A 7,718-nucleotide genomic window follows, 5' to 3' on the forward strand; every position below is an offset into this window, starting at 1 on the left:
CACACACACACACACACACACACACACATGCACACCACACAGAGATACAGCCCCCAGACACCCCACACAGCCCCACATATGCTCACAGACACACCTCACACATTCCCCACGAGCACGCACACACACATGCATACCCGCTCATACTCGAACACACACACATTCACACATATATGCACACACACAACACATACTGTTAGCGTACTGTCTAAGCTCCACTCCACAGTTATCTGGCAACTGCCAGGTAGTCCTGACCCACTATAAAAGGGGCTGCTTGCCCCCTCCTCGCTCTCTTGGTCCTCTCTTACCCTCTTGCTCTCACTCTCTCCCCATTCCCTTCCCCGCCCTCCTCCATGTGCTCATAGCCAGCCTCTGCCACACCACTTCCAGTAGGATCTGTGTGATAAGTTCCACAGACTGAGGCTATTGTTTCTCAAGAGCGGGAGGGGAGGCCTCCTGGAATCGGTTGTGGAACTCTTCCCTGGAGAAAAAATATTGAGCTGTAGTTCTCATGGCAATCTGTTTTGTTTTCTCTTATTCCATTTCTTATTTACATGTTCCTGGTAGCCTAGGCCAAGATCTTTTTTTTGTTTGTTTGTTTGTTTTTCGAGACAGGGTTTCTCTGTGTAGCCCTGGCTGTCCTGGAACTCACTCTGTAGACCAGGTTGGCCTGGAACTCAGAAATCCGACTGCCTCTGCCTCCCAAGTGCTGGGATTAAAGGCGTGTGCTGCCACGCCCCGCTTAGGCCAAGATCTTAAACGAGAATAATGGGTAAGAAACCATCCCTATAGATGGGGTCACTAACATGACTTTATCCCCAGGGAAACCAACACTTTACTTTCTAAATCATTTACAAAACTATTATAATAGATAAAAACTTTCCTAACAATAAAATTTCATATGGCTACATGTGTGTCATTGGTGGTGAATTTTGGTATATGTTAAAGAAAGCCTTAATTAGAAAAAATTAAAATAGTTTAAATTTACACTACAATGTTAAATTATAATAGTTTAATATAAATTGAAGATTTATAAAAAGTCAGGCATTAGAAGTTAAATAATAATTGACCATGGGGCTGGAGAGTTGGTTCAGCGGTTAAGAGCACTGACCGTTAAAGATTTATTAACCTGCTCCTGGAAATATGCCACTAGCCTTGGACGACAGCCCCCACTGAATACATCCCTTTAGAATTGTTGTATTTTGATGATTTATAATGATGTTACCTGTTCTGTTTGTGATTCACTGAATACATAGTTTCAGAGTTGTAATGCTTGGATGATTTTTGTGCTTTACTGTGCCAAATGATTTTTGTTGGTATCTGTGATTGTCTCACTGGATATAGTTTCTAAGAGATATGTAGGTTTTTTTACTGTATAAAATCCCCTGCTTGAGAGCTGCAGAATACATTCAGATTCAAACTACCTCTCTGTTTCTGTTTGTCTCCGCCTAATCCTTACCCACCTAGCTTTCAGGACCCTCATTCCAGGGACCCCCATACCTGATTGCAGTGATCTGTTCTTTCTTCTTTTCTCTTCTCGGCTTGTCTCTGTCTCTGTCTCTGTCTCTCTCTCTCTCTGCCCTTCTGTCTCTACTACCCCCTCAACTCCCTTCCCCAAGCTGTGAATAAACTCTATTCTATATTATACCATCCTGTGGCTGGTCCCTCAGGGGTAGAGGGGTGCCTCAGCATAAGCCTGCAGAGGCCTCTCCCTTCCCCCACACCTGACTACACCTCCATAGAACATGTCCCCTCCCCTCTTTATCTTTTTATAAACACATCACATACACCACACATACCCCATATACACACTCATGCACATGCACACACCACATGCACACAGACATGTACATATACACCATACACACAGAGACACACACCCCTCAGAAGAAGAAAGGCTGGGATGTGGCTCAGTTGGTACAATGCTTATGTAGTATGAACAAAGCCATGTGTGGTCAATCAGCTACACGTTAAGTTTAGGACACTTGCCTATAGTCCCAGCATTCAGGAGTTTGAGGCATGCTGGCTGCATAGTGAGTTCCTAGGCCAACCTGGGCCATAGAGCAGATTCTGCTTTAAACAAACAGAGGTGGAGGAGGGGGAAGGCTGAAAAGATGGCTTAGTGGTGAAGAGTACCCCTGGTCTTCCAGAGTTCAGATCCCTGCACCCACAAAGGGTGACTCACAACCACCTGTAACTTCAGCTCCAGGGGACCTGACACCTTTTTGTAGTGGGCACTATCACATGATTGGCATACAAATGAGCTTAATTACTGTGGTGTCAGCGTTAAATTTCTAGAGGCGGGGACATCTAAGGGAGACTGAGGTCACCAAAGATCCACTTAACAGTCAGTGGCCATGTGGTGGCAGGGGATCCGGAAACTTTCTGGGGTGTACCCATGATCTATTCACCTCCCAAAGGTCTTGTCTTCAAATACCATCACTCGTGGGTTCGGATTTCAACCTGTGAACGTGGCTAGAGAAATTAGGCACCCGTGACAGCAAGCTGAGTTCCGGAAGTGCAGGGGGAATTGCCCGAGTGGAGGTAGGAGGAGCCCACACCAGGAGAGCTGGTCACACACCCTGGATTCTTTCTAACTAACTGGACTTTATTTCTTCCTATTGCAAAAGTCTTCTGAACGTTTATTCCTTCCAAGAATCCTTCTTAAGTCTGAATACCACATGGTTATAAGAGGATTTTGCTTTAATTACATCACTGTCCCAATAACTTTGTAATATGATTTGTAGTTTGTAAGTCACTTATTTGTTTCTTTTTTTTTTTAATTAGGTATTTTCCTCATTTACCAATGCTATCCAAAAAGTCCCCAATACACTCCCCCCCCCCAACTCCCCTACCCACCCACTCCCACTTTTTGGCCCTGGCATTCCCCTGTACTGGGGCATATAAAGTTTGCAAGTAATGGGCCTCTCTTTCCAGTGATGGCTGACTAAGCCATCTTTTGATACATAAGCAGCTAGAGTCAAGAGCTCAGGGGTACTGGTTAGTTCATAATGTTGTTCCACCTATAGGGTTGCAGATCCCTTTAGCTTCTTGGGTACTTTCTCTAGCTCCTCCATTGGGGGCCCTGTGATCCATCCAATAGCTAGCTGACTGTGAGCATCCACGTATGTGTTTGCTAGGCCCCAGCTATTTGTTTCTTTTTTGTTGATTGCATTTACTCTGAGGGGGTGGAGAGGAAGAGAGGGAGAAGGAGAGAAGGAGGGAGGGCGGTAGAGAGAGAAAGAGAGGGAGGGCAGGGTGTCCGGTGCTCCCTAGCAGGTCACAAGACATATTGGTTCTCTCCTTCAACCATATGGGCAGGTTCCGAGAATCAGTCTCAAGTGGGGAGCAAGCACCTTTACCCGCCCAGTCCCCTCTGTTTCTTGCATGTGCATGTGGTTTATCCAAAATAACAAGGCCTTTCTTCCTCCGTCTGCTCATCCACCCCCACCCCCACCCCAGGGACTCAACCGAGAAAGACAACGTGGACAGTAAGAACCTTCTTTGTCGCAGAGCCAGAAAACTCCAGCCATCTTGTCCGGCAAGCCTTGGGTTCCCACCTTCTGTGTCATAGAACAACCAAGTTCTGCCGGGATCCATGAATGTACTCCAAACCCCGCCCTCGGTTGCACAGGCAACTTTGTATCTTCTCCTCCGCACTGGTTAAAGACGTCTATTGCTGCTGCTGGGAGTCTGGGAAGACAGGTGTGAGGTGAGGGCTGCCACAGCAGTGGCTCACATCAGTCGGGTCTCTAGGACACAGCCTCTCAGCTGTGAAGAGCAGAGCAGCAGAGCATTGCCAAGGCAGTCTAGGTGGCTTTTCATACAAGGGCGAAGATTCAGCCTCACTGGTCCCTGAAGTCTTGTGAGGAGTCCATGGAGGAACCGGGTGTTGCTGACAGCTTGAGGCAACCTCAGGGTGAGGAGCCAGAATTTTAGAAAACATTCATCCAGCAAGGACTACAGCCAGAGCACGCCCACTTTCAAACCCTCTCCAAAAAACCATCCACACTGTTTTCTTCTACTTGATTTTAGCGGTGACGTAAGGCTGCGTCGCTGGGCTGCCGTCACTGTCTCTGACAGAGCTTGCTCCCTACAGTTCAAAGGGTAAATATGTTGTGGGTTTTAAAAAAAGTTTTTGCACAGTAACAAGGTGAGGAACATTTTAGCTCATACATTATTTACCAGCCCTCACAGGCATAATGGGCCGCGTGCATATTCATCATGCGGCATGTATTATTCATGAGAAGTTCCCTTCAACGGCTGGAAGAGAATGAGGTTGTTGGCTGCTGAAGAAATGCGGGCTTTTGTCCTTCATCGCTCTTCTCTGATAAGTCTCTACATTTACACACACACACACACACACACACAAATATTATTAAAGGAAAAATATCCAGGTCGCGCAGATGTGCAAGTGAGGGGGAGAAAGGGAGCAGGAAGTGAATTGACAGAAGCCACGAGCATCTATCTCTGACCCACTCCCCACAGCATAGGATGTGTGATCCACAGCCGGAGTGCTCCCTCTTCTGCTGGGGTAAGGGGGAGAACAGCGCCTTGGGTCTTGCTACGTGGCTCAGGTTGGGAGAACCTGAAGTTATTGGTGGAAACATTGAAGAAATGTAGAACATTCTATGTAGACCAGGTTGGCCTTAAACTCCTGCCTCAACCTCCTGATGTGTCCAGTGTGCACTGTCTTGCCTAACTTGGGACACCGTTCATGCAACAAAAGAGTTGTTTCAACAAAACTTGTAGGGCTGATAACTGATAACCTCTGCTGAAGCAGTATCTGTTCCAGACTGGAACCAGCCCGGTCTACAGAGGCTAGCTAGGCATACATAGGAAAGAAACTGGGTGTGCAGCACAAGCCTTTAATCCCAGAAAGGCAAACAAGGCAGATCTCTATGAATTCAAGGCCAGCCTGGTCTACAAAACAAGTTCCAGGCTAGCCAAGGCTACTCAGTGAGACTTTGACTCAAAACAAATATACAAAAGGTACTTGTTAAAAGAAAAGCCAAGGGCAGAGCGGTGGTGGCACACGCCTTTAGATCCAGCACTTGGGAAGCAGAGGCAGGCTGATCTCTGAGCGAGGCCAGCCTGGTCTACAGAGTGAGTTCCAGGACAGCCAAGGCTACACAGAGAAACCCTCTCTCAAAACAAGCCAGGCAGTGGTGGTGCATGCCTTTAATCCCAGCACTTGGGAGGCAGAGGTAGGTGGATTTCTGAGTTCCAGCCAGCCTGATCTGCAGAGTGAGTTCCAGGACAGCCAGGGCTACACAGAGAAACCCTGTCTCGAAAAACCAAATAAACAAAACAAAAACAGAAAAACCAACCAAACAACAACAAACCAAACAGAAAGAGGAGAGAAAGAAAAACCAAGGGTTTGGAGAGATGTCTTCTCTATTAAGATCATGCCGTTGCTCTTGTAGAGGACCCCAGCTGGTTCCCAGTGCCCATGGGCAATGCTTACAACCACCTGTAACTTCAGCTCCAGGGGAATCCAACACTTCCAGCCACTATGTGCACACACATACATACTCATAGTTTTAGAGAAAAATCTAAAAAGCAAAGAGCTAAAGTGATCATTCAGTGTTTACTAGCACTTGTGGCTCTTGCAGAGAACAGCCCTTGCATTAACTCCAGTTCCAAGGGATCTGACGCCCTCTTCTGGCCTCCGGAGGTACTACATGCACGTGATACGCATAAAGGCACACACCTATCCAAACTAAAATTCAAAATCAAGAAACAAAATACGGAAAAAATAAGAAGAGCCAGGCAGTGGTGGCGCCCACCTTTAATCCTAACACTTGGGAGGCAGAGGTAGGTGGATCCTGGGCTACAGAGTGAGTTCCAGGACAGCCAGGGATACACAGAGAAGCCCTGTCTCAGAAAAAACAAAAAAAACAAAACAAAAAAAAAACAAAACAAAACAAAAAAAAAAATTAAAAAAGAGCTTACCAAAGCCAGACCTGTCTGCTGGTGCTGGTCTATGATCCCAGACCAAAAGTTCAAGACTCTGTCCCTGAGGTAGATACAATAGTCAGTACTAAAAACCTGAAAAGGACGAGAAAGTGGAGTTAGTGAGGAAACGGAGGCGTCTCCTTTCTTAGCCCATGTGCTTCAGTTCCTGTCTTCCTACATCCTCAGAATGATCAAAAGCCACCATTTCCACAGCAGAAGCTGCTCATGAGGTCGTGTTTTCCGCGAATTGGTTTTATTTATTATGTGTGTTTTGTTTGTTCCTCTGTTCAGCCTGTGGAAGCAGCAGCTGCTGCTCTTCCAGACTAGTTTTCTGGGGCTGGAGAGATGGCTCCGAGCGCAGGCTGCTCTTTCAAAGAACCCAGGTTTAATTCCCAGCATCCACACGAAGGCCAGAACCACCTGGAACTCCAGTTCCAGGACAATAGCGCCCTCTTCAGGCCTCTGCCTGCATGTGTGTGTACCACACGTGTGCCTGTCTGTCTTGGAGACCATGAGAGGGTGCTGGTCCCCAAAACTGGAGTCATGGGCTATTATAAGTTGCTGTGTGGGTGCGGGAATTAAACCCAGGTCCTCTGGTAGTACTGCCAGTGCTCTGACCACTGAGCCATCATTCCAGCCATGAGGCCGGCTTTTTTTAAAAAAAGATTTATTTGTTTATTTATTTATTTATTTATTTATTTATTTAATATATATGAGCACACTGTACTCCATCTTGAAGGTCACCTCTCTAATATATTAGAAAAGCTGAAGTGGGAGGTAAGATATTTCTTAACTCTGTCCCCTGAGTTCTCTGTTTCCTTCTATTCCAGGTCACTCGCTTGGCAGCTGGTCTCAGCCTGGAACTCCTGGTGGGTTCCACAGACTGTATAGATTCTTCCCCTACTGACTATAAAAGGTCTATCTGCCTGCCTGCCTATCTTCCTTCTTTTCTTTGATCTGTTCCTTTGTCTATCTGTCTGTCTGTCTGTCTTTCCTTTTTTCTTTCTTTTTTTTTTTTACTTTGCTGAGCGTGCCTGGAACATATCTTTACTCTCGACACTCGAGAGGTAGGAGTAGGGTGGATCTCAGTGAACTTGAGACCAGCCCAGTCCATAGAGTGAATTCAGACTAGATACATAGCAAGACCCTGTCACAAACAAAAGAAAATAAAACAAATAGTGTGTGAGCACACCTGAGGAAGCCAGAAGGAGGCATCTGATCCTCTAGGGTTGGAGCTACAGGTGGCCTGCCAGATGTGGATGCTGGGGACAGAGCTCAGGTCCTCTGGGAGAGCAGGGTGCTACCATGCCAGGGCTTCCTCGTGTGTGCCTTAACCTGCTCAGCCCTTGCTCTACCTGTTCTGTTTGTCTCTCAAAACAGGGTTTCTTTGTGTAGTCCTGGCTGTCCTGGAACTCACTCTGTAGATCAGGCTGACCTCAAGCTCAGAGGTCTGTCTGCCTCTGCCTCCTGAGTTCTGGGACTGAAGACGTGCGTCAGCATACCTGGCTCCAGATCCTGTTCTTAAAAAATAATAATATTAAAAATAAACTTATTTATTCATGGGGACGGCTTGTGGGAAGAGGCAAGGAAGAGGTGCTAGTGACCTTGTAGGGACATGAAATTGTCTAGGGAGGGTTATACCAAAAGTCTCAACTCATTCCAGTCTCCTGGGCAGACCGAGGAACAGAGGAAGTAGCAAGCTCTTCTTCACAGGTAACTCTGGAAACACAGACACAGACACACACACACACACACACACACAC

The sequence above is a fragment of the Mus caroli genome, chromosome 15 (genome assembly GCF_900094665.2).
Source record: "Mus caroli chromosome 15, CAROLI_EIJ_v1.1, whole genome shotgun sequence".
Taxonomy (NCBI): domain Eukaryota; kingdom Metazoa; phylum Chordata; class Mammalia; order Rodentia; family Muridae; genus Mus; species Mus caroli.